This window comes from Mauremys mutica, chromosome 6 (assembly GCF_020497125.1).
Source record: "Mauremys mutica isolate MM-2020 ecotype Southern chromosome 6, ASM2049712v1, whole genome shotgun sequence".
Taxonomy (NCBI): Eukaryota; Metazoa; Chordata; order Testudines; family Geoemydidae; genus Mauremys; species Mauremys mutica.
The window spans coordinates 9,564,884-9,590,618 of NC_059077.1; the positions used below are offsets into that span (position 1 = coordinate 9,564,884).

The following is a 25,735-nucleotide window of genomic DNA, read 5'->3' on the forward strand; positions in this document are numbered from 1 at the left end:
TTGGAGCTGGTACACCTGGAGCCAGGAGGGAAGCCAGGACTTTTAGGAAGCAGTGCAGGGAAGGAGCAGCGGTGAGCGGACCCGTGCCGCCACGCGAACCGAATAGAAAGAACAGCAGGAAAAGCACCCCCAGGGAAAGACTACCCCCCCACGAATTTACAGTAGAGCAGCAAAGAAACCATGGCAAGGGCTTGTCCGGGATTTCTCGCACCCTACGCGAGACTCCTATCTCTAGACCAACAAGCCTCTCTTGCCAGGGAGGGGCTCGGCACGCCTCGGAAGTCGGGGAGAAACAACAGGCCGCTGTAGGCCGAAAGTTGAAAAGGACCGCGCCTCTCTTCAGCTTTCCAAGGTCACCTCCACGCTGGCTCTGTCGCACGCCTAAGGCAACAAACCACCTTTACACCCTAACGCCACTCTCACGCCACGGGACTGGGGAGAAAAACGCAGGCAAAAGTTGGGGGAAAGGGAGAGTGGCAACCAGACCCTTTGGCAAGGGCTTGTCCGGGAGTTGACCCCGGGGCCTCTCGCACCCGAAGCGACACTGGGACTGGCAAGAGTCAACAAACCGTTTCTTTGGAGGACAGCCTTTTTTCAGAGTTTTGCAACCAAACCAAGCCAAGCTCCACAAGAACAGGCAGAGTTAGCCCTAAAATGAAAAAATACCCTGCGTGCCTGACTTCACCTTTCCAAGGTCTCCTCCTCGCTCTCTCACGCCGTAAGTGAGAACCGTTCAGCCGGACCGAGGAACCAAATTCAGACCCTAACGCAGCCCTCACTCTTCGGGACGTTGGGGAGCAATAGGGGGAAAAAACGAACAAGCCATGAACAAACAAACAAGCGCGCAATAGTCAGCCGCAAACGCAGGCTTGGCAAGGGCCTGGATGAAACTGAGACCCGTGATCTCTTGCGCCCAAAAGCAGACTCACGCTCCTTTCCGACTAATCCTTTTGGAACTGTAAGGAAAGCAGCGTTTCTCCAGGAGTTTCCAAAAACAGGCCCTGAAAGAGCCTGACAGCGCGAAGGGAAGGACAGGAAACATGCCCTCGGGGAGGGCTTGTCCGGGATTTGAACCCGGGACCTCTCGCACCCGAAGCGAGAATCATACTCCTAGACCAACAAGCCACCTTTTGGTGGGGGGCGGGCCCTGTCGTATGGCCTCAGAAGGCTAGGCCAAAACCCAAGCCGCCTGTAAATTTTCACCAGTTCTAACTGGTGCTCCTCCAGTGCCACGACGCCCTAGGCAACAGTCTGTGCGTGCTGTTGGTCGCCGGTCGGTAGCATGGAGTGCCTGCGTCTTTGCCTCCCAGGGAGGGATAGGTTGAGCCCACGCCAGTGAGGAGAAGTGTGGGTAGAAGAAAAGATCCAGAAAGTCCCCCTTTCCGTCTGAGCGGGGTGCTCCCTTGTGGAGTCGGGGGTCCTGCCCCTGAGAGCTGTCCGGCTAGGGTGCGGGCTCCCCCAGGTGTGTGTGCACTTTTGTGTCTGAGGCGTGCGCTGGGTTCTTGTCTTGGGGTGGGGAGCGTGTGCCTGTGCCCAGTGGAGGGCTGGTGTGCGGGGAGCTGTCAAGCTCGTCCTCCTGCGTAGGCCCACAGGTAAGCCTCTCCCCGTGGTGGGGGTTCCCATCGGAAAGGCTCCCCGGCGTGGTGTAGAGCTGGACGGTTAAGCCTCCCTGCGTGTCTTGCGGTGGGGCGCATGAAGGCCCGGCGGGCGTCATTTGTGGGGACACGGCGTCAGGAAAGGATTTGGGCCACCAGGTCAACCCCTTTGGGTCCAATGGGCGGAGGATGCCGCTGTCTCCCTGTGCCCCCACCTCGAGCCGGTTCTCCCGCCAGCGGCTGAGACGGCTGCCCAGCCTCCCCTGGCCCTGGGCCTGGGCCTGGGCTTGGCCCGCGCCCCCAGTTGCCCTTGCGCCACGTGCTCAAGATGGCCCTGCCCACACTGGAGGAGGCGGCCACTCGGGCTGGCCCTCTGCAACCCTAGCTCCTAGGCTCTGCCGGCCACCAGGGCAACCCGGCACTCCCTCTTCGGACGCTAAGGGAGCTGTGGCTCGACAGACGGTTGGAGCAAAAACACAGGCCGGGTGAATCGCACCATCCGAGAGAGCTCCTGCACGGGCTTGTCCGGGATTTGAACCCAGGACCTCTTGCTCCCAAAGCAAGAATCATGCTCCTAGACCAACAAGCCACACCCCCAGGTGCTGCACATGCCCTGGCCCCTCCGAGTGAACCAAACAAAACGCTCACTGTGCTGATGAGGTTTCGCTCCCCCCGCCAGGACTGGAAGGCGTTACGGTGGCCAGCTAGGCCTATCAACGCCGCCAACGGGCTGCACCTGGAGCAAGAGCCAGGGAGCAGAGATGGAGTGCAAGCGGACTCAGCTGGGCAGGAACGGGCAGGGCCTCTAAAGCCAGGAAGCCGGCAACAGACTGAGGTTGCTGCTGCTGGGAAAGGGCACTCGCTCCCTGGGAGGATTTGGAGCTGGTACACCTGGAGCCAGGAGGGAAGCCAGGACTTTTAGGAAGCAGTGCAGGGAAGGAGCAGCGGTGAGCGGACCCGTGCCGCCACGCGAACCGAATAGAAAGAACAGCAGGAAAAGCACCCCCAGGGAAAGACTAGCCCCCCACGAATTTACAGTAGAGCAGCAAAGAAACCATGGCAAGGGCTTGTCCGGGATTTCTCGCACCCTACGCGAGACTCCTATCTCTAGACCAACAAGCCTCTCTTGCCAGGGAGGGGCTCGGCACGCCTCGGAAGTCGGGGAGAAACAACAGGCCGCTGTAGGCCGAAAGTTGAAAAGGACCGCGCCTCTCTTCAGCTTTCCAAGGTCACCTCCACGCTGGCTCTGTCGCACGCCTAAGGCAACAAACCACCTTTACACCCTAACGCCACTCTCACGCCACGGGACTGGGGAGAAAAACGCAGGCAAAAGTTGGGGGAAAGGGAGAGTGGCAACCAGACCCTTTGGCAAGGGCTTGTCCGGGAGTTGACCCCGGGGCCTCTCGCACCCGAAGCGACACTGGGACTGGCAAGAGTCAACAAACCGTTTCTTTGGAGGACAGCCTTTTTTCAGAGTTTTGCAACCAAACCAAGCCAAGCTCCACAAGAACAGGCAGAGTTAGCCCTAAAATGAAAAAATACCCTGCGTGCCTGACTTCACCTTTCCAAGGTCTCCTCCTCGCTCTCTCACGCCGTAAGTGAGAACCGTTCAGCCGGACCGAGGAACCAAATTCAGACCCTAACGCAGCCCTCACTCTTCGGGACGTTGGGGAGCAATAGGGGGAAAAAACGAACAAGCCATGAACAAACAAACAAGCGCGCAATAGTCAGCCGCAAACGCAGGCTTGGCAAGGGCCTGGATGAAACTGAGACCCATGATCTCTTGCGCCCAAAAGCAGACTCACGCTCCTTTCCGACTAATCCTTTTGGAACTGTAAGGAAAGCAGCGTTTCTCCAGGAGTTTCCAAAAACAGGCCCTGAAAGAGCCTGACAGCGTGCAGGGAAGGACAGGAAACATGCCCTCGGGGAGGGCTTGTCCGGGATTTGAACCCGGGACCTCTCGCACCCGAAGCGAGAATCATACTCCTAGACCAACAAGCCACCTTTTGGTGGGGGGCGGGCCCTGTCGTATGGCCTCAGAAGGCTAGGCCAAAACCCAAGCCGCCTGTAAATTTTCACCAGTTCTAACTGGTGCTCCTCCAGTGCCACGACGCCCTAGGCAACAGTCTGTGCGTGCTGTTGGTCGCCGGTCGGTAGCATGGAGTGCCTGCGTCTTTGCCTCCCAGGGAGGGATAGGTTGAGCCCACGCCAGTGAGGAGAAGTGTGGGTAGAAGAAAAGATCCAGAAAGTCCCCCTTTCCGTCTGAGCGGGGTGCTCCCTTGTGGAGTTGGGGGTCCTGCCCCTGAGAGCTGTCCGGCTAGGGTGCGGGCTCCCCCAGGTGTGTGTGCACTTTTGTGTCTGAGGCGTGCGCTGGGTTCTTGTCTTGGGGGTGGGAGCGTGTGCCTGTGCCCAGTGGAGGGCTGGTGTGCGGGGAGCTGTCAAGCTCGTCCTCCTGCGTAGGCCCACAGGTAAGCCTCTCCCCGTGGTGGGGGTTCCCATCGGAAAGGCTCCCCGGCGTGGTGTAGAGCTGGACGGTTAAGCCTCCCTGCGTGTCTTGCGGTGGGGCGCATGAAGGCCCGGCGGGCGTCATTTGTGGGGACACGGCGTCAGGAAAGGATTTGGGCCACCAGGTCAACCCCTTTGGGTCCAATGGGCGGAGGATGCCGCTGTCTCCCTGTGCCCCCACCTCGAGCCGGTTCTCCCGCCAGCGGCTGAGACGGCTGCCCAGCCTCCCCTGGCCCTGGGCCTGGGCCTGGGCTTGGCCCGCGCCCCCAGTTGCCCTTGCGCCACGTGCTCAAGATGGCCCTGCCCACACTGGAGGAGGCGGCCACTCGGGCTGGCCCTCTGCAACCCTAGCTCCCAGGCTCTGCCGGCCACCAGGGCAACCCGGCACTCCCTTCGGACGCTAAGGGAGCTGTGGCTCGACAGACGGTTGGAGCAAAAACACAGGCCGGGTGAATCGCACCATCCGAGAGAGCTCCTGCACGGGCTTGTCCGGGATTTGAACCCGGGACCTCTTGCTCCCAAAGCAAGAATCATGCTCCTAGACCAACAAGCCACACCCCCAGGTGCTGCACATGCCCTGGCCCCTCCGAGTGAACCAAACAAAACGCTCACTGTGCTGATGAGGTTTCGCTCCCCCCGCCAGGACTGGAAGGCGTTACGGTGGCCAGCTAGGCCTATCAACGCCGCCAACGGGCTGCACCTGGAGCAAGAGCCAGGGAGCAGAGATGGAGTGCAAGCGGACTCAGCTGGGCAGGAACGGGCAGGGCCTCTAAAGCCAGGAAGCCGGCAACAGACTGAGGTTGCTGCTGCTGGGAAAGGGCACTCGCTCCCTGGGAGGATTTGGAGCTGGTACACCTGGAGCCAGGAGGGAAGCCAGGACTTTTAGGAAGCAGTGCAGGGAAGGAGCAGCGGTGAGCGGACCCGTGCCGCCACGCGAACCGAATAGAAAGAACAGCAGGAAAAGCACCCCCAGGGAAAGACTAGCCCCCCACGAATTTACAGTAGAGCAGCAAAGAAACCATGGCAAGGGCTTGTCCGGGATTTCTCGCACCCTACGCGAGACTCCTATCTCTAGACCAACAAGCCTCTCTTGCCAGGGAGGGGCTCGGCACGCCTCGGAAGTCGGGGAGAAACAACAGGCCGCTGTAGGCCGAAAGTTGAAAAGGACCGCGCCTCTCTTCAGCTTTCCAAGGTCACCTCCACGCTGGCTCTGTCGCACGCCTAAGGCAACAAACCACCTTTACACCCTAACGCCACTCTCACGCCACGGGACTGGGGAGAAAAACGCAGGCAAAAGTTGGGGGAAAGGGAGAGTGGCAACCAGACCCTTTGGCGAGGGCTTGTCCGGGAGTTGACCCCGGGGCCTCTCGCACCCGAAGCGACACTGGGACTGGCAAGAGTCAACAAACCGTTTCTTTGGAGGACAGCCTTTTTTCAGAGTTTTGCAACCAAACCAAGCCAAGCTCCACAAGAACAGGCAGAGTTAGCCCTAAAATGAAAAAATACCCTGCGTGCCTGACTTCACCTTTCCAAGGTCTCCTCCTCGCTCTCTCACGCCGTAAGTGAGAACCGTTCAGCCGGACCGAGGAACCAAATTCAGACCCTAACGCAGCCCTCACTCTTCGGGACGTTGGGGAGCAATAGGGGGAAAAAACGAACAAGCCATGAACAAACAAACAAGCGCGCAATAGTCAGCCGCAAACGCAGGCTTGGCAAGGGCCTGGATGAAACTGAGACCCGTGATCTCTTGCGCCCAAAAGCAGACTCACGCTCCTTTCCGACTAATCCTTTTGGAACTGTAAGGAAAGCAGCGTTTCTCCAGGAGTTTCCAAAAACAGGCCCTGAAAGAGCCTGACAGCGCGCAGGGAAGGACAGGAAACATGCCCTCGGGGAGGGCTTGTCCGGGATTTGAACCCGGGACCTCTCGCACCCGAAGCGAGAATCATACTCCTAGACCAACAAGCCACCTTTTGGTGGGGGGGCGGGCCCTGTCGTATGGCCTCAGAAGGCTAGGCCAAAACCCAAGCCGCCTGTAAATTTTCACCAGTTCTAACTGGTGCTCCTCCAGTGCCACGATGCCCTAGGCAACAGTCTGTGCGTGCTGTTGGTCGCCGGTCGGTAGCATGGAGTGCCTGCGTCTTTGCCTCCCAGGGAGGGATAGGTTGAGCCCACGCCAGTGAGGAGAAGTGTGGGTAGAAGAAAAGATCCAGAAAGTCCCCCTTTCCGTCTGAGCGGGGTGCTCCCTTGTGGAGTCGGGGGTCCTGCCCCTGAGAGCTGTCCGGCTAGGGTGCGGGCTCCCCCAGGTGTGTGTGCACTTTTGTGTCTGAGGCGTGCGCTGGGTTCTTGTCTTGGGGGTGGGAGCGTGTGCCTGTGCCCAGTGGAGGGCTGGTGTGCGGGGAGCTGTCAAGCTCGTCCTCCTGCGTAGGCCCACAGGTAAGCCTCTCCCCGTGGTGGGGGTTCCCATCGGAAAGGCTCCCCGGCGTGGTGTAGAGCTGGACGGTTAAGCCTCCCTGCGTGTCTTGCGGTGGGGCGCATGAAGGCCCGGCGGGCGTCATTTGTGGGGACACGGCGTCAGGAAAGGATTTGGGCCACCAGGTCAACCCCTTTGGGTCCAATGGGCGGAGGATGCCGCTGTCTCCCTGTGCCCCCACCTCGAGCCGGTTCTCCCGCCAGCGGCTGAGACGGCTGCCCAGCCTCCCCTGGCCCTGGGCCTGGGCCTGGGCTTGGCCCGCGCCCCCAGTTGCCCTTGCGCCACGTGCTCAAGATGGCCCTGCCCACACTGGAGGAGGCGGCCACTCGGGCTGGCCCTCTGCAACCCTAGCTCCCAGGCTCTGCCGGCCACCAGGGCAACCCGGCACTCTCTTCGGACGCTAAGGGAGCTGTGGCTCGACAGACGGTTGGAGCAAAAACACAGGCCGGGTGAATCGCACCATCCGAGAGAGCTCCTGCACGGGCTTGTCCGGGATTTGAACCCGGGACCTCTTGCTCCCAAAGCAAGAATCATGCTCCTAGACCAACAAGCCACACCCCCAGGTGCTGCACATGCCCTGGCCCCTCCGAGTGAACCAAACAAAACGCTCACTGTGCTGATGAGGTTTCGCTCCCCCCGCCAGGACTGGAAGGCGTTACGGTGGCCAGCTAGGCCTATCAACGCCGCCAACGGGCTGCACCTGGAGCAAGAGCCAGGGAGCAGAGATGGAGTGCAAGCGGACTCAGCTGGGCAGGAACGGGCAGGGCCTCTAAAGCCAGGAAGCCGGCAACAGACAGAGGTTGCTGCTGCTGGGAAAGGGCACTCGCTCCCTGGGAGGATTTGGAGCTGGTACACCTGGAGCCAGGAGGGAAGCCAGGACTTTTAGGAAGCAGTGCAGGGAAGGAGCAGCGGTGAGCGGACCCGTGCCGCCACGCGAACCGAATAGAAAGAACAGCAGGAAAAGCACCCCCAGGGAAAGACTAGCCCCCCAGCAGCAAAGAAACCATGGCAAGGGCTTGTCCGGGATTTCTCGCACCCTACGCGAGACTCCTATCTCTAGACCAACAAGCCTCTCTTGCCAGGGAGGGGCTCGGCACGCCTCGGAAGTCGGGGAGAAACAACAGGCCGCTGTAGGCCGAAAGTTGAAAAGGACCGCGCCTCTCTTCAGCTTTCCAAGGTCACCTCCACGCTGGCTCTGTCGCACGCCTAAGGCAACAAACCACCTTTACACCCTAACGCCACTCTCACGCCACGGGACTGGGGAGAAAAATGCAGGCAAAAATTGGGGGAAAGGGAGAGTGGCAACCAGACCCTTTGGCGAGGGCTTGTCCGGGAGTTGACCCCGGGGCCTCTCGCACCCGAAGCGACACTGGGACTGGCAAGAGTCAACAAACCGTTTCTTTGGAGGACAGCCTTTTTTCAGAGTTTTGCAACCAAACCAAGCCAAGCTCCACAAGAACAGGCAGAGTTAGCCCTAAAATGAAAAAATACCCTGCGTGCCTGACTTCACCTTTCCAAGGTCTCCTCCTCGCTCTCTCACGCCGTAAGTGAGAACCGTTCAGCCGGACCGAGGAACCAAATTCAGACCCTAACGCAGCCCTCACTCTTCGGGACGTTGGGGAGCAATAGGGGGAAAAAACGAACAAGCCATGAACAAACAAACAAGCGCGCAATAGTCAGCCGCAAACGCAGGCTTGGCAAGGGCCTGGATGAAACTGAGACCCGTGATCTCTTGCGCCCAAAAGCAGACTCACGCTCCTTTCCGACTAATCCTTTTGGAACTGTAAGGAAAGCAGCGTTTCTCCAGGAGTTTCCAAAAACAGGCCCTGAAAGAGCCTGACAGCGCGAAGGGAAGGACAGGAAATATGCCCTCGGGGAGGGCTTGTCCGGGATTTGAACCCGGGACCTCTCACACCCAAAGCGAGAATCATACTCCTAGACCAACAAGCCACCTTTTGGTGGGGGGGCGGGCCCTGTCATATGGCCTCAGAAGGCTAGGCCAAAACCCAAGCCGCCTGTAAATTTTCACCAGTTCTAACTGGTGCTCCTCCAGTGCCACGACGCCCTAGGCAACAGTCTGTGCGTGCTGTTGGTCGCCGGTCGGTAGCATGGAGTGCCTGCGTCTTTGCCTCCCAGGGAGGGATAGGTTGAGCCCACGCCAGTGAGGAGAAGTGTGGGTAGAAGAAAAGATCCAGAAAGTCCCCCTTTCCGTCTGAGCGGGGTGCTCCCTTGTGGAGTCGGGGGTCCTGCCCCTGAGAGCTGTCCGGCTAGGGTGCGGGCTCCCCCAGGTGTGTGTGCACTTTTGTGTCTGAGGCGTGCGCTGGGTTCTTGTCTTGGGGGTGGGAGCGTGTGCCTGTGCCCAGTGGAGGGCTGGTGTGCGGGGAGCTGTCAAGCTCGTCCTCCTGCGTAGGCCCACAGGTAAGCCTCTCCCCGTGGTGGGGGTTCCCATCGGAAAGGCTCCCCGGCGTGGTGTAGAGCTGGACGGTTAAGCCTCCCTGCGTGTCTTGCGGTGGGGCGCATGAAGGCCCGGCGGGCGTCATTTGTGGGGACACGGCGTCAGGAAAGGATTTGGGCCACCAGGTCAACCCCTTTGGGTCCAATGGGCGGAGGATGCCGCTGTCTCCCTGTGCCCCCACCTCGAGCCGGTTCTCCCGCCAGCGGCTGAGACGGCTGCCCAGCCTCCCCTGGCCCTGGGCCTGGGCCTGGGCCTGGCCCGCGCCCCCAGTTGCCCTTGCGCCACGTGCTCAAGATGGCCCTGCCCACACTGGAGGAGGCGGCCACTCGGGCTGGCCCTCTGCAACCCTAGCTCTGCCGGCCACCAGGGCAACCCGGCACTCCCTTCGGACGCTAAGGGAGCTGTGGCTCGACAGACGGTTGGAGCAAAAACACAGGCCGGGTGAATCGCACCATCCGAGAGAGCTCCTGCATGGGCTTGTCCGGGATTTGAACCCAGGACCTCTTGCTCCCAAAGCAAGAATCATGCTCCTAGACCAACAAGCCACACCCCCAGGTGCTGCACATGCCCTGGCCCCTCCGAGTGAACCAAACAAAACGCTCACTGTGCTGATGAGGTTTCGCTCCCCCCGCCAGGACTGGAAGGCGTTACGGTGGCCAGCTAGGCCTATCAACGCCGCCAACGGGCTGCACCTGGAGCAAGAGCCAGGGAGCAGAGATGGAGTGCAAGCGGACTCAGCTGGGCAGGAACGGGCAGGGCCTCTAAAGCCAGGAAGCCGGCAACAGACTGAGGTTGCTGCTGCTGGGAAAGGGCACTCGCTCCCTGGGAGGATTTGGAGCTGGTACACCTGGAGCCAGGAGGGAAGCCAGGACTTTTAGGAAGCAGTGCAGGGAAGGAGCAGCGGTGAGCGGACCCGTGCCGCCACGCGAACCGAATAGAAAGAACAGCAGGAAAAGCACCCCCAGGGAAAGACTAGCCCCCCACGAATTTACAGTAGAGCAGCAAAGAAACCATGGCAAGGGCTTGTCCGGGATTTCTCGCACCCTACGCGAGACTCCTATCTCTAGACCAACAAGCCTCTCTTGCCAGGGAGGGGCTCGGCACGCCTCGGAAGTCGGGGAGAAACAACAGGCCGCTGTAGGCCGAAAGTTGAAAAGGACCGCGCCTCTCTTCAGCTTTCCAAGGTCACCTCCACGCTGGCTCTGTCGCACGCCTAAGGCAACAAACCACCTTTACACCCTAACGCCACTCTCACGCCACGGGACTGGGGAGAAAAACGCAGGCAAAAGTTGGGGGAAAGGGAGAGTGGCAACCAGACCCTTTGGCGAGGGCTTGTCCGGGAGTTGACCCCGGGGCCTCTCGCACCCGAAGCGACACTGGGACTGGCAAGAGTCAACAAACCGTTTCTTTGGAGGACAGCCTTTTTTCAGAGTTTTGCAACCAAACCAAGCCAAGCTCCACAAGAACAGGCAGAGTTAGCCCTAAAATGAAAAAATACCCTGCGTGCCTGACTTCACCTTTCCAAGGTCTCCTCCTCGCTCTCTCACGCCGTAAGTGAGAACCGTTCAGCCGGACCAAGGAACCAAATTCAGACCCTAACGCAGCCCTCACTCTTCGGGACGTTGGGGAGCAATAGGGGGAAAAAACGAACAAGCCATGAACAAACAAACAAGCGCGCAATAGTCAGCCGCAAACGCAGGCTTGGCAAGGGCCTGGATGAAACTGAGACCCGTGATCTCTTGCGCCCAAAAGCAGACTCACGCTCCTTTCCGACTAATCCTTTTGGAACTGTAAGGAAAGCAGCGTTTCTCCAGGAGTTTCCAAAAACAGGCCCTGAAAGAGCCTGACAGCGCGAAGGGAAGGACAGGAAACATGCCCTCGGGGAGGGCTTGTCCGGGATTTGAACCCGGGACCTCTCGCACCCGAAGCGAGAATCATACTCCTAGACCAACAAGCCACCTTTTGGTGGGGGGCGGGCCCTGTCGTATGGCCTCAGAAGGCTAGGCCAAAACCCAAGCCGCCTGTAAATTTTCACCAGTTCTAACTGGTGCTCCTCCAGTGCCACGACGCCCTAGGCAACAGTCTGTGCGTGCTGTTGGTCGCCGGTCGGTAGCATGGAGTGCCTGCGTCTTTGCCTCCCAGGGAGGGATAGGTTGAGCCCACGCCAGTGAGGAGAAGTGTGGGTAGAAGAAAAGATCCAGAAAGTCCCCCTTTCCGTCTGAGCGGGGTGCTCCCTTGTGGAGTCGGGGGTCCTGCCCCTGAGAGCTGTCCGGCTAGGGTGCGGGCTCCCCCAGGTGTGTGTGCACTTTTGTGTCTGAGGCGTGCGCTGGGTTCTTGTCTTGGGGGTGGGAGCGTGTGCCTGTGCCCAGTGGAGGGCTGGTGTGCGGGGAGCTGTCAAGCTCGTCCTCCTGCGTAGGCCCACAGGTAAGCCTCTCCCCGTGGTGGGGGTTCCCATCGGAAAGGCTCCCCGGCGTGGTGTAGAGCTGGACGGTTAAGCCTCCCTGCGTGTCTTGCGGTGGGGCGCATGAAGGCCCGGCGGGCGTCATTTGTGGGGACACGGCGTCAGGAAAGGATTTGGGCCACCAGGTCAACCCCTTTGGGTCCAATGGGCGGAGGATGCCGCTGTCTCCCTGTGCCCCCACCTCGAGCCGGTTCTCCCGCCAGCGGCTGAGACGGCTGCCCAGCCTCCCCTGGCCCTGGGCCTGGGCCTGGGCTTGGCCCGCGCCCCCAGTTGCCCTTGCGCCACGTGCTCAAGATGGCCCTGCCCACACTGGAGGAGGCGGCCACTCGGGCTGGCCCTCTGCAACCCTAGCTCCTAGGCTCTGCCGGCCACCAGGGCAACCCGGCACTCCCTTCGGACGCTAAGGGAGCTGTGGCTCGACAGACGGTTGGAGCAAAAACACAGGCCGGGTGAATCGCACCATCCGAGAGAGCTCCTGCACGGGCTTGTCCGGGATTTGAACCCGGGACCTCTTGCTCCCAAAGCAAGAATCATGCTCCTAGACCAACAAGCCACACCCCCAGGTGCTGCACATGCCCTGGCCCCTCCGAGTGAACCAAACAAAACGCTCACTGTGCTGATGAGGTTTCGCTCCCCCCGCCAGGACTGGAAGGCGTTACGGTGGCCAGCTAGGCCTATCAACGCCGCCAACGGGCTGCACCTGGAGCAAGAGCCAGGGAGCAGAGATGGAGTGCAAGCGGACTCAGCTGGGCAGGAACGGGCAGGGCCTCTAAAGCCAGGAAGCCGGCAACAGACAGAGGTTGCTGCTGCTGGGAAAGGGCACTCGCTCCCTGGGAGGATTTGGAGCTGGTACACCTGGAGCCAGGAGGGAAGCCAGGACTTTTAGGAAGCAGTGCAGGGAAGGAGCAGCGGTGAGCGGACCCGTGCCGCCACGCGAACCGAATAGAAAGAACAGCAGGAAAAGCACCCCCAGGGAAAGACTAGCCCCCCACGAATTTACAGTAGAGCAGCAAAGAAACCATGGCAAGGGCTTGTCCGGGATTTCTCGCACCCTACGCGAGACTCCTATCTCTAGACCAACAAGCCTCTCTTGCCAGGGAGGGGCTCGGCACGCCTCGGAAGTCGGGGAGAAACAACAGGCCGCTGTAGGCCGAAAGTTGAAAAGGACCGCGCCTCTCTTCAGCTTTCCAAGGTCACCTCCACGCTGGCTCTGTCGCACGCCTAAGGCAACAAACCACCTTTACACCCTAACGCCACTCTCACGCCACGGGACTGGGGAGAAAAACGCAGGCAAAAGTTGGGGGAAAGGGAGAGTGGCAACCAGACCCTTTGGCGAGGGCTTGTCCGGGAGTTGACCCCGGGGCCTCTGGCACCCGAAGCGACACTGGGACTGGCAAGAGTCAACAAACCGTTTCTTTGGAGGACAGCCTTTTTTCAGAGTTTTGCAACCAAACCAAGCCAAGCTCCACAAGAACAGGCAGAGTTAGCCCTAAAATGAAAAAATACCCTGCGTGCCTGACTTCACCTTTCCAAGGTCTCCTCCTCGCTCTCTCACGCCGTAAGTGAGAACCGTTCAGCCGGACCGAGGAACCAAATTCAGATCCTAACGCAGCCCTCACTCTTCGGGACGTTGGGGAGCAATAGGGGGAAAAAACGAACAAGCCATGAACAAACAAACAAGCGCGCAATAGTCAGCCGCAAACGCAGGCTTGGCAAGGGCCTGGAATAAACTGAGACCCGTGATCTCTTGTGCCCAATAGCAGACTCACGCTCCTTTCCGACTAATCCTTTTGGAACTGTAAGGAAAGCAGCGTTTCTCCAGGAGTTTCCAAAAACAGGCCCTGAAAGAGCCTGACAGCGCGAAGGGAAGGACAGGAAACATGCCCTCGGGGAGGGCTTGTCTGGGATTTGAACCCGGGACCTCTCGCACCCGAAGCGAGAATCATACTCCTAGACCAACAAGCCACCTTTTGGGGAGGGGCGGGCCGTGTCATATGGCCTCAGAAGGCTAGGCCAAAACCCAAGCCGCCTGTAAATTTTCACCAGTTCTAACTGGTGCTCCTCCAGTGCCACGACGCCCTAGGCAACAGTCTGTGCGTGCTGTTGGTCGCCGGTCGGTAGCATGGAGTGCCTGCGTCTTTGCCTCCCAGGGAGGGATAGGTTGAGCCCACGCCAGTGAGGAGAAGTGTGGGTAGAAGAAAAGATCCAGAAAGTCCCCCTTTCCGTCTGAGCGGGGTGCTCCCTTGTGGAGTCGGGGGTCCTGCCCCTGAGAGCTGTCCGGCTAGGGTGCGGGCTCCCCCAGGTGTGTGTGCACTTTTGTGTCTGAGGCGTGCGCTGGGTTCTTGTCTTGGGGGTGGGAGCGTGTGCCTGTGCCCAGTGGAGGGCTGGTGTGCGGGGAGCTGTCAAGCTCGTCCTCCTGCGTAGGCCCACAGGTAAGCCTCTCCCCGTGGTGGGGGTTCCCATCGGAAAGGCTCCCCGGCGTGGTGTAGAGCTGGACGGTTAAGCCTCCCTGCGTGTCTTGCGGTGGGGCGCATGAAGGCCCGGCGGGCGTCATTTGTGGGGACACGGCGTCAGGAAAGGATTTGGGCCACCAGGTCAACCCCTTTGGGTCCAATGGGCGGAGGATGCCGCTGTCTCCCTGTGCCCCCACCTCGAGCCGGTTCTCCCGCCAGCGGCTGAGACGGCTGCCCAGCCTCCCCTGGCCCTGGGCCTGGGCCTGGGCCTGGCCCGCGCCCCCAATTGCCCTTGCGCCACGTGCTCAAGATGGCCCTGCCCACACTGGAGGAGGCGGCCACTCGGGCTGGGCCTCTGCAACCCTAGCTCCCAGGCTCTGCCGGCCACCAGGGCAACCCGGCACTCCCTTCGGACGCTAAGGGAGCTGTGGCTCGACAGACGGTTGGAGCAAAAACACAGGCCGGGTGAATCGCACCATCCGAGAGAGCTCCTGCACGGGCTTGTCCGGGATTTGAACCCGGGACCTCTTGCTCCCAAAGCAAGAATCATGCTCCTAGACCAACAAGCCACACCCCCAGGTGCTGCACATGCCCTGGCCCCTCCGAGTGAACCAAACAAAACGCTCACTGTGCTGATGAGGTTTCGCTCCCCCTGCCAGGCGTTACGGTGGCCAGCTAGGCCTATCAACGCCGCCAACGGGCTGCACCTGGAGCAAGAGCCAGGGAGCAGAGATGGAGTGCAAGCGGACTCAGCTGGGCAGGAACGGGCAGGGCCTCTAAAGCCAGGAAGCCGGCAACAGACAGAGGTTGCTGCTGCTGGGAAAGGGCACTCGCTCCCTGGGAGGATTTGGAGCTGGTACATCCAGAGCCAGGGAGAGATTGTCTACACTTTCAATTTGTGACCTTTTGCGCTTGAATCTACTCTTGAACTTCTGATATCTGCTCCCACTGCTACTAGCTTTTTTCTATTCCACCACCTCCAACCTTTTTGGTTGTGATTTCTCCTGCCTCATTTAGAGTTTTGGGCTTCCCATCTGGTATGTACCTTTGTTTTTCTTGAGGAACACCCTCTAAGAGCTCCTCCATTTTCATTGGGAGATACACTTTTTCCAGGGATTTAACACTTGCTCCTGATACGCAGGCATCCCAATTTTTTACAAAACCCAACCCGACTGTAAATTTTCACCAGTTCTAACTGGTGCTCCTCCAGTGCCACGACACCCTAGGCAACAGTCTGTGTGTGCTGTTGGTCACCGGTAGATGTGTTGTGAATATTCCACATCTGGTTTCTACCTTAGGGCTCTTTGTTATCCCCATTCTATTTCTGGCTTTTTTAAAAAAAAATTTGTAGTTGTTCATGAGTTTTTAGGCATTTCATCTACCACTTCTGTTAAGGGTCCAATTAGCTGGAACCTCACTTCCAACATATACTCGTCTGTATCGGTCCTGTATCCAAGGCAGGTGCTTTCAAAATTTTCTATGGAGGCCTTTATATCATTGCTTACCGTGTTTTTGGGGAATTTCTTGGAATGGGGAGCCTTACATCTAGTAGGACTGTTTAAGGTTAGCTGGTAGACCCAGCTTAACCCTTTCCAGCTCTAAGTGCTTTATTTCTAACTCCGACTCCAAGCGTTTTGCCTCTTCCTCCAAGTGTTTCTCCTCAATTTCTGTCTCCAAGTGCTTTGCCTCTGCCTCCTGGCATTTCACCTCTTTTCTCTCCTCCATTTCCAACTCCAAGTGCTTTAAGTCTATTTGTCTTTCAGGTTCCTTCTGTTTTCCTTCAGCCTCCAGTCTGGCTAATTCCAGTTTCTTCTGGACCTCACTTTCGGTCATTTTTGCTAACCTTCCTGACCGTAGCCTAACCTTGCCTGAGAGCTAGGGGAAAAAACAAACCCAAACCAGCTTGAATTCCCTTGCTGTATCTTAACTACTCTGCCCTCAGGCAAAGAAAAAAAACTCTAGCTGCTTTTAGCTAAAAAAAAATGTCCTTTTAAAATCCTGAGGTCTGTTCTTCTGGTTCAAAATGATCCCAGCGCATTGCCACCATGTCAGGATTCCCTCCTCACTCTGAACTCTGCTGTACAGATGTGGGGACCTGCATGAAAGACCCCCTAAGCTTATATTCTACCACCTTAGGTTAAAAACTTTCCCAAGGCACAAATTCCTTTCCTTGTCCTTGGACGGTATTGCTGCCACCACCAAGTGATTTAAACAAAAATTCAGGCACAAGTCTCTTGGAATCCCTATTCCCCCAAAATATCCCCCCAAGACCCTTCATCCCTTTCCTGGGGTGGCTTCAGAATAATATACCAACCAATTGCCTTTAATGTAATTACAGACCGGACCCTTTATCTTTAGATCACTGAACTCAATCAGGTTCTTAAAAGAAGAACTTTATTATAAAGAAAAAAAGTAAAAGAATCACACCTGCAAAATGGGGATGGAAGGTAACTTTACAGGGTAATAAAAAGATTGAAAACACAGAGGATTCCCCTCTGGACTCAGCTTCACAGTTACAAAAACAGGAATAAAACTACCTCTTAGCGTGGGGAAAATTCACAAGCGAAAACAAAAGATAACCTAATGCATTCCCTTGCCTTACTTACAATGTTTGTAATCTTAGATGGATCATTTCAGGTATGTTTTCAGGAGATGTCGTACTTGCCTGGTCTCTCTCTCTCCATCCAGAGAGGGAACAAACAAAAAGAGCACAAACAAACCCCATTTGTCTGTTTTGTCTAAGCTTGTAGAGTGGAGGTAGGAAGGAGGGTAACTGGAATTCAAGCATGAAAAGTGGGTAAAAAATTAGGGGACTGGAAAGCACATCAGGTTTTACTGTGAAGAAGAAGTGAAAGAAGTCCATGACAAGTCCTGGAACACAAAAGGAGAGAGGAAATTTGTAATTTAGTTCAGAGCCTGCTTGTGGATGTATACATCCCCTGAGAAAGAGATGATGATAAAAATGGCTATGAGAATTGCTTTAGACAAACAGTCTCACCTGTGGACCTTGGCCTTATAGGTGCCCAGGAACTCCCCACGCTGGAGGAGCTCCTGCTACGAGGCCTCAGGGACAAGGCTGGAGGGTCCGGGACTGTCCATAGCAGAAGGAGTGTAAGCATTGATTCTTGCTTGCCTGCTTGGTTGCTGGAAAGCACATATTTAGTAATGGGTGAAGGCTGGGAAGCTTATTATACTTTGGCAATAAAACTGGTTATACTCATACACCTGGTGTGGCTTCACTGGGTGTAGACGAGTCCCCCTTGGCCCGACAGAGAGGTAAATAGCAAGGTTCCCCAAGGATCTGTACTGGGACTAGTGTAGTTTAACATATTCATGGATAATCTGGAAAAGGGGGTATAATGTGAGGTGGCAAAATTTGCAGGTGATACAAAATAGTTAATCCCAAAGCAGACTGTAGAATCATAAAATTGTGACTTGGTGACAAAAGGGCAACAACATAATCCCAACTGTACGTACACAATAAAGGGATTTAAATTAGCTGTTACCACTCAAAAAAGAGATCTTGAAGTAATTGTGAATAGTTCTCTGTAAACATCTGCTCAATGTGCAACAGTAGTCAAAAAAGCTAACAATGTTAGCAATCATTAAGAAAGGGATACATAATCAGACAGAAAATGTCATAATGACACAATGTAAATTGATGGTATGCCCACTACTACCCTGTCTCAAAAGAAGTTATATTAGAATTGGGAAAAGTACAGAGAACTGCAACAAAAATGATGAAGGATATGGAATATTTATTTCATATGAGAAGAGGTTAAAAAGACTGGGACTGTTCTACATGGAAAAGAGATGACTGAGGGGGTATATGATAGGTCTATACAATCATAAATGGTGGGTAGTAAGTGAATAAGGAACTGTTATTTACCCCTTCACATAACGTATGAACACTAGGTTCACCCAATGAAATTAATAGGCAGTAAGTTTAAAACAAATGTAAGCAAGTACTTCTTCACACAACACATAGTCAACCTGTGGAACTCATTGACAGGGGATGTTGTGATGGTCAAAAATATAATTGGGTTAAAAAAATAATTAGGTAACTACAAAGAGCAGGGGTTCATCAATGGCTATTAGCCAAGATGGCCAGGGATGCAACCGCATGTCCAGGGTATCCCTAAACTTCTGATTGTTAGAAGCTGAGACTGGACAAGTGGGGATAGATCAATTGATAAATTGCCCTGTTCTGTTAATTCCCTCTGAAGCATCTGGCACTGGCCACTGTTGAAAGACAGGATATTGGGCTAGATGCACCATTGGTCTGACCCATTATGACCATTTTTATGTTCTCATTACATGGTGTGAAAAGTTAATTAGTGCCAGAGCAGAACAGAAACAGAAAGAGGAGCAAAAAAGATTGTAAACTTAAGGGGAAAAAACCACAACAAAGGTTGCAGGATCTCATCAACATGCCACTCTCCAAGGCCCGAGAGAACTTTAGCTTTCACAGAGCTTCATAATTAACAGTCTGGAAGCAGCACTTAGCAAGATTTTGAATGGTTACAAAGCTCCACCGGGTAACTGGAAATATTCAGGTATCTTCTTTAATTTTTGTTGTATAGAAGCAGGCAGAGCATATCTTTAAATCCTTTGACTTTACTGAAGACCATCACAAAGATGACTATGAAAGAGTGCTGACTATGATCGATGCAGACTTTATGCCTCAAAGAAATTTGGTTTATGAAAGAGCATGTTTTTACTAGATAATTCAAGATCCAGGGGAAAGTGTTGAATGTTTTTATAAGAGTTCTTTACACATTGGCTGCAAATTGTGACTTTGGGATTGCAAAACATGAAAATATAAGACAGGCTGATTATTGGACTAACAGATAAAATATTTTACTGCAGCTACAATTAAAAACAGACCTATCCACAGCTATACAAATAGCAAAGAAGTCTGAACTAGTCAAACAGCAGAATAAAAACCAGGAGCAACTTGAAAAACCTGAAACAACTTTGATATAGTAAGCATTACAAGTTCTACAAGCCATTACCATAAGACTTCCTAAGGCTAGGAGAGAGAACTCCTAGGCTAAGATGGACAAATTCCAGTCAAACACCAAAGCCTTACCGCTTAACTCCACAAGATGTGGAAGAATTCGTAGCCCAACAGAAGTGTGTTGTGCCAAAGGTGTATTAAATGCACAAAATATGGACATTTTGAAATTATTTGCCACACCAAAGCATGCAGGGAGTTGACTCATTACAGACAACCAAGAGCCATTGTTTCTGGTATCTATCAAATATGATGATATAGAACTGGAAAGTGAAACAATATTAATGAAAAAGCTATTGATGTCAAAATTGACTCAGAAGCAGATATCATATTCATTTCTCAATATCCTTGAACTCCTCTAAGAGCTGAAGTCACCTGACACTACTCTGACTAGCCCGGGAGGTATTCTGAGCTGCGTGGGCCAAACCACAGAAACAACCTGCAAAGACAAAAGCTGTTCATTTAGAGCATTTGTGATCAAAGGCCAACAGCCTTCTCCACCAATGTGGCATCCATGATGGGCCTAGTGAGAAAGGAGGAAGAACTTGATGGAATATATTTGGTGATACTGGACTTTTGAAAGGAGATGAAGTATAAATCATCTTGAGACAATTCTGAACCAAACAGTATACATACATCTTGCAGTATTCTTATTCCATTAGTTCATAATGTAGAACTGAATTAAAGATGACCTCCTGAGGTCCCGTCCAACCCTGATATTCTAAAGAGAATGGAGCATATTGAAATAATCAAGAAAATCTCTGAGCCAACAGCATGGTGTGCAACAATGGCAACAATTATAAAGAAAAATGGACAAATATGAATCTGTGTAGATCTAAAAGACTTAATGAAGCAGTTGTGAGAAAAATATGTCCTCCCAACACTGGATGACTTCCTCCCCAGTGTGAAAGGAGCTATAGTATTCTCCAAGCTAGATGCCTCAAGTGGATTCTGGCAAATTCCTTTAGTCAAATAAAGTGCTAAACTAACTATACTTATCACAACCTTTGGGATATTTTGCTTTCAAAGATTACCTTTTAAGACACCAGTGCACCTGGTAGAACTGTTAACAAAAACAACTGGAGTTGTCCTTTTCATGGGGGATATTATGATAGATGGGTCTTTGATGGAAAAATACAACAAACCCCACAACGAAGCTCTAAGCCTAATCAGGGCTGCCCGGGGGGGGGGGGAAGTGGGGTAATTTGCCCCAGGCCCCGCAGGGGCCCCCACGAGAGTTTTTGGGGCCCCTGGAGTGGGGTTCTTCACTCGCTCCGGGGGTCCCGGAAAACTCTTGTGGGGCCTGGGCCCTCGGAGCTTCTTCCGCTTCGGGTCTTCGGCGGCAATTCGGCGGCGGGGGGTCCTTCTGCTCCGGGACCCACTGCCAAAGTGCCCCAAAGATCCGTGGCGGGGGGCCCTTCTGCCCCAGGACCCGCCACCAAAGTGCCGGGTCTTTGGCGGCAATCTGTCAGCAGGGGGCCCCTGCCGCTGAAGACCCCAGGCCCCCTGAATCCTCTGGGCAGCCCTGAGCCTAATCAGTCAGTCCAGACTGAAGCTAAAGAGGGAAAAGTCTGGTTTAACATACACTCTGTCACAGAGCTGAACATTGCATCATTTCGAGCTCCTGGGTAGCTGAGTGCAAAGACATATGTGAAAGCTGTGTATGGATCCAGACCAGTATCAGAAAAGACACAACACCAGATACAAAAAGCAATCTTGACAGACATGCCTCTTCAAGAAGTTCTAAGTGACATTAGGCCGACTGGCTCAAGTATCTAAGGGACACTAAGGAAGTGAGAAGAGAATGCTTTGCAGTACCTGGACAATTAAGTGAGTCAGACTCATGGTTAAAGGCAATTGTATTGTAATTTTTAAACAAAATGAGAGGAAAAACCCTAAATCTCATCCATGAAGGACATCAATGATTAACTAAATGCCAAGAACGGACCAAGCAGTCACTGTGGTGGCTGGACATCAGCCAGGGCATAAACGACAAAGTATCTGCATGTAAACATGTCAGAACTGACAGACCAACACAACACAAAGAATATTTAATAAGATCACCTCTACCTGATAGACCTTGGAAGAAGCTAGCTGCAGACTTATGTGAATTCAGAGGACATCATTACCTGGTCATAATAGACTGTGTTTCCAGGTATATAATAACAATGTACTTGAAAGACAACATCTTGCAGTCTTATCAAGAAACTGAAGAGCACTTTTGCTCACCTTAGTGTTACAGAACAACTCTTCAAAACATCCCCATAAAGTGGGAGAATGCTGTTTATCCCCATTTTACAGATTGGGAACACACAGGGCCGGCTTCAGGCACCAGCTCAGCAAACAGGTGCTTGGGGCAGCCAAGGGGAAGGGGCAGCAGGTTGGGCTCTTCGGTGGCAATTCGGCGGCGGGTCCCTCAGTCCCTCTTGGAGGGAAGGACCTGCCACTGAATTGCCATTGAAGAAGAAAGCGGCGCAGTGGAGCTGCCGCCAAATGCAATCGCGGCTTCTTTTTTTTTTTGTTTCCGCCATTTGGGGTGGCAAAAACCCTGGAGCCGGCCCTGGGGACATGGGCACAGAGAGAGACAACGTGACTTGTCTAAGGGCAGACAAGAAATCTGTGGCAAAGCAGGGAACTGAATGCAAGTCTCCCCAGCAGAACCCTAACTCTCCTTCCTCCCTTTTGTCTAATGATCTGTCTAGTGTACATCCGTACCCACGGTCCAGCACTTTCCCTCCATGTCAAAAACAAACTGATCAACTCACCTCCTTTGACAGGACCTGCTTAACTTAATCAGTTCCTGACTCTACTGAGCCCAATGAGCAAATAATGAATAATAGTCAGAAAGCAGCTTTATTTAGGTACAGTGCTATACAAATATGGGCATCTGGCTGAAAAACAGCCATTCACCGAAATTTGTGACAGCAGGAACTAATGTAATCCACACACTTCCTGAGTGTGGTGTTCTGTCCCATCTAGTAGCACCAAGATCACTTAGAGAAAGAGCTTAATGAGTTTACTCTACAGCCTTAGCTAATAGCTATATGGCTTTTGGCTCATGCATAAGTTCCACATGACCCAGGTTCAAACCTGCCTGCTGATGATCCTGGTCTCTGGGTGTTACAAGTAGGGGCTTGTCTGGGATTTCAGTTGGGAAGTTTCTGAAGCTTGGGACATGCTTCCACAGCTAGGGGAAGTATGTAACTCACACACCTTCTGGTTGTGGGGTTCTGTCCCACCTAGTGGCACAAAGCCCACTTAGAGAAAAAGATTAATGAGTCTGGTCTACAGCCTTAGTTACCAGCTATATGGCTTTTGGCTCATGCACTAAGCTCCAGAGGTCCGAGGTTCGATCCTGCCCACCAACAACTGGGGTCTGTTGGTGTTACACTAGCTCATGTGAATGTTTGCAAATGGTGGAAGGGGTGGGGGAAGGGATCATGAACAGTACTATGTGCAAAAATCTCAAATTTTCAAAGTTTCTGATGAAAATGAGGGACAATTTTTTTACAAAAATGTTCACTACAAATTCATCCTGTTTTTTCAACCAGCTCTGGTTACAAACATAATGGAACAGAAAAGCCAATTAGAACTTGGACAAGTGATCAGGAATACTGAGTGTAATTCTTCACAGTTTACACCTTCCACAATTATTTATACCTAGGGAGAGTGAGCATAAAATCAGTATAAACAGCTACTTGTCTGATTCAGTAGCATGTTATACTTACTTTATACTAGTTAAGACACGAGGCAGTGGAGAACCAGGGTTGCTCTTCAGCATTATTCACCAGCTCTATTTTTGACCTGAAAAAAGAACACTACCAATAACAAAAATAACCCACTCCTCCCTTTTCCTCCTCTTTTAAAGAAAAATAATATGTATGCTCCTTCCCTCTCTCCCTGCAAATAATAAAAGCCTCTGGAATGTATTGTTGAATCACTGTCAAAGTAATGATGGTGATTTCGTAAAATAAACTCCTACCCAAATGCTCCAATAATTAGATTCTCCTCCACCCCAACCTTGTGTTCCTATTGTTCATTAATTCCAGATCCAAGCATTTGTTATAAACTCATCATCAGTGCCAACTCTAACAAAGAAACAAAAGCAAAATACAATTTAACAATGGGAACAAGTAAAATGTTTACATGGAAAGTAAATAAAACCAGTGATAAGAAGAAAATCCTCAATTTCACTTAATTATACAGAGCTAGCACAAACTGCCACCACTTGTCAATTTTTTTGTTTTGTGCAAACTGAAGTTTAATTTTTAGCATCAACGGATTGTTATGTCCTGTGTTTAACTACAGTGTAGGTGTGGTCTACATAGCAGCAGGCTAAGATTAATTATAGTCTATCACCAATGCACCTCATCCATGACCTTGAGAGACAGCTCCACTAGTGAGATGGGAGTTTTGTCTCCATAGTGTATTCAAACTTTGGCTTTTCTTTAGAGTGCCAACCAAGGTGTCAATTGCGATGGTGTCTCTTTGGATGTGGCTATCTAGCCACAAGAAATTGGACAAACAAGCTCAATTTTTTTTGCTCCTCGATTTCAACACGTAGAGCATTTTAACAGTAGGGGGCAGCCAGCATTCTGCTCATCCTGCCCTCCTTGGGAAAGAACTCAGCTATTAACAACCACAAATATGAGTTTAGAAAGGAGATTTACAGAAGCCTTATGCTAAATGGAGATTTGGCATTCAGAGATGGAGCCCAAACTAATAATTAAGAGCAATATACTCAGCTAAAACACTTCTGTTGTTCTTCTAATTGGTTTATATAGATCGAAAATAGACACGAAGAAACAGTTTTAAAAAATGGTGTAAGTCCCTAAAGATGCAATTCACCAATGTGCAGAGAGTCAGCACAATGCCTATGTACCATTTCAACCCTCAAAGTATTGCTTAAGTAGGGATTTAATGGGATATAGGCTAGGTGATGCCCCATTGCACAGGAGTGAATTTAATCCAGAGTGAAGAATATCGATTGTTTTCCCTTTTATGGATGCTATTCTGACTCTTTCTTTTGAGCAATATTATAACAAGGATTTTTTATAATATAACATTAAAATGATATTATGATATAACAAAAACAATACAGCAGCCAAAATACAGACCCTGGTTTCACTGTGTTCCTACTGTAATGCAGATAAATAATAACAAGGAATAGGAAAGAGAAAAAAGGTGATTAAATGATGTCACTTACATGACATTGTCTCACAAAACGGCTTCATAAACTCTATGAATATTGGGACTGATTCTAGAAGAAATTCTATCCAAGGGCTGTTTAAAAATGGAGCAGACTGCAGTGAAGCACAATTAAAAGAAAAAGAAGAATCAACCCTCTGAATCCAAGTAATTTTAAAACATCCATGTAAGCATCCAGGCCAAGTGCCAAGATGAAATCAATCTGTGTTGGCTCTCTCAAACCCCTGAAGTGTGATAAACTTAATACCAGCATTCATCCACTTTGTTACCTTTTTTGCAGCTTTTATAGTCAAATTCTCACCTTTTTTTTCCAGTGTTTTGCATGTGTAATGCAAGATCTGAATAAGCTCTCTGCCATCTATTGATGGATTGAGGAGAAAGGCCTCAGTAGCAGACTGTATTTGCATAGACACACCTGCTTTGCCTGGGTGGTCTCAGACAGACTTGCTTTTCCAAAGTGATCAGTTTGGGCTAATTTGGGTTTTAAATACACATTACTCTTGAACACAGGTGTAATGAAACATCACAATCCCTGTATGACTAAAGGGCAGAAGAACTGTATTAAATATGCTCAAATTGAGAGGCTCACCCTATTTAAGCTCACTCGCTAAGCAGGAGTTAGTGATGCCAAAGACAAGTGAAAGTCAGTGGATGGCTGTAAGTGTTCCGGCTTGGTGGTGTGGATTTGGTTTGAAGAGTCCTAGAGACCAGCTGACCCTCCTCCTCCATGGTTTAAAGACAGAGTTGATAAGACTCTATTGAGAGTCCTTGTTTCTGCTCAGTGCTCACCAGCACTGAAATGACTAATGAGCAGGTCGGGGGGAGCTGAACCATAGACCTGGTGTGGCGATAGTGTTATGGTAAAAGACAATGCTGAGGCTGCAGCAGTAATGAGGTTCCCCACTACACAGTGAAATTGCTAAGAGATGAACTCACTAAGAACTGAACTAAGTTATGGAGCTTTGGAACGCAGCATTGCAGCTAGACGCAGAGGTGGTGGTGAGCAGCAGCAAAGATGGCGGCGACAGTGGCCAGCAGTGTCAGAGACAACAGCGGCAGCAGTGAGCAGCAGCAGAGACCGCCCCACTTCAGGGGTGGGAATGAACCCAGGGGTCTTCACTGACTTCAGATGGCCAGCTGTGAGTGGGGTGCAGTGGAGGGAAAGAGGAGTGGCATGCTAAAGGGACATCTCCTCCCAAACCCAAACTCCTTCGCTCCTAGTTAACTGGCATTTTTCACTTACTGGAATTCCCCTAACATGCCAGATAAAAAAGCTTTTACTGTAGTAATATGGCCACAGATCTGGCCTACGTGGGTTTCTTACAAAACAATCCAAGTATGGCCTTGGGAAAACATCTACGGTACTTGAGCTCCAACCAAAGCCCACTGAAGTCCATGGATGTCTTTCCCTTGACTTCAATGGACTTTGGGTCTGCCCCTTGTCCCCACTTCTAGGTGCAAAGCTCATAAGAAAAAGCACCTCTTCATAGAAAGGCAAGCAAGACATCCATGTGCCGGGGTGGGTGACATGTTTTCTCCTGTCTCTTCACCTATCCTCATTTAGCCAGCTT

General features: G+C 52.6%; 11 non-coding genes across 11 annotated transcripts; all 11 read right to left on the bottom strand.

The window, feature by feature from the left end:
* Nucleotides 1-1,053: 1,053 nt before the first annotated feature.
* Nucleotides 1,054-1,125, bottom strand: TRNAP-CGG. The gene has a single exon. It is a non-coding gene; the product is annotated as a tRNA-Pro (tRNA).
* Nucleotides 1,126-2,112: 987 nt separating this feature from the next.
* Nucleotides 2,113-2,184, bottom strand: TRNAP-UGG. Its single transcript has one exon. It is a non-coding gene; the product is annotated as a tRNA-Pro (tRNA).
* A 1,340-nt stretch (nucleotides 2,185-3,524) lies between these two features.
* On the bottom strand, nucleotides 3,525-3,596 carry TRNAP-CGG. Its single transcript has one exon. It is a non-coding gene; the product is annotated as a tRNA-Pro (tRNA).
* Nucleotides 3,597-4,581: 985 nt separating this feature from the next.
* TRNAP-UGG lies at nucleotides 4,582-4,653 on the bottom strand. The gene has a single exon. It is a non-coding gene; the product is annotated as a tRNA-Pro (tRNA).
* Nucleotides 4,654-5,993: 1,340 nt separating this feature from the next.
* On the bottom strand, nucleotides 5,994-6,065 carry TRNAP-CGG. The gene has a single exon. It is a non-coding gene; the product is annotated as a tRNA-Pro (tRNA).
* A 986-nt stretch (nucleotides 6,066-7,051) lies between these two features.
* On the bottom strand, nucleotides 7,052-7,123 carry TRNAP-UGG. The gene has a single exon. It is a non-coding gene; the product is annotated as a tRNA-Pro (tRNA).
* A 1,325-nt stretch (nucleotides 7,124-8,448) lies between these two features.
* TRNAP-UGG lies at nucleotides 8,449-8,520 on the bottom strand. Its single transcript has one exon. It is a non-coding gene; the product is annotated as a tRNA-Pro (tRNA).
* Nucleotides 8,521-9,498: 978 nt separating this feature from the next.
* TRNAP-UGG lies at nucleotides 9,499-9,570 on the bottom strand. Its single transcript has one exon. It is a non-coding gene; the product is annotated as a tRNA-Pro (tRNA).
* A 1,340-nt stretch (nucleotides 9,571-10,910) lies between these two features.
* On the bottom strand, nucleotides 10,911-10,982 carry TRNAP-CGG. The gene has a single exon. It is a non-coding gene; the product is annotated as a tRNA-Pro (tRNA).
* A 985-nt stretch (nucleotides 10,983-11,967) lies between these two features.
* On the bottom strand, nucleotides 11,968-12,039 carry TRNAP-UGG. Its single transcript has one exon. It is a non-coding gene; the product is annotated as a tRNA-Pro (tRNA).
* Nucleotides 12,040-14,436: 2,397 nt separating this feature from the next.
* TRNAP-UGG lies at nucleotides 14,437-14,508 on the bottom strand. The gene has a single exon. It is a non-coding gene; the product is annotated as a tRNA-Pro (tRNA).
* Nucleotides 14,509-25,735: the final 11,227 nt, after the last annotated feature.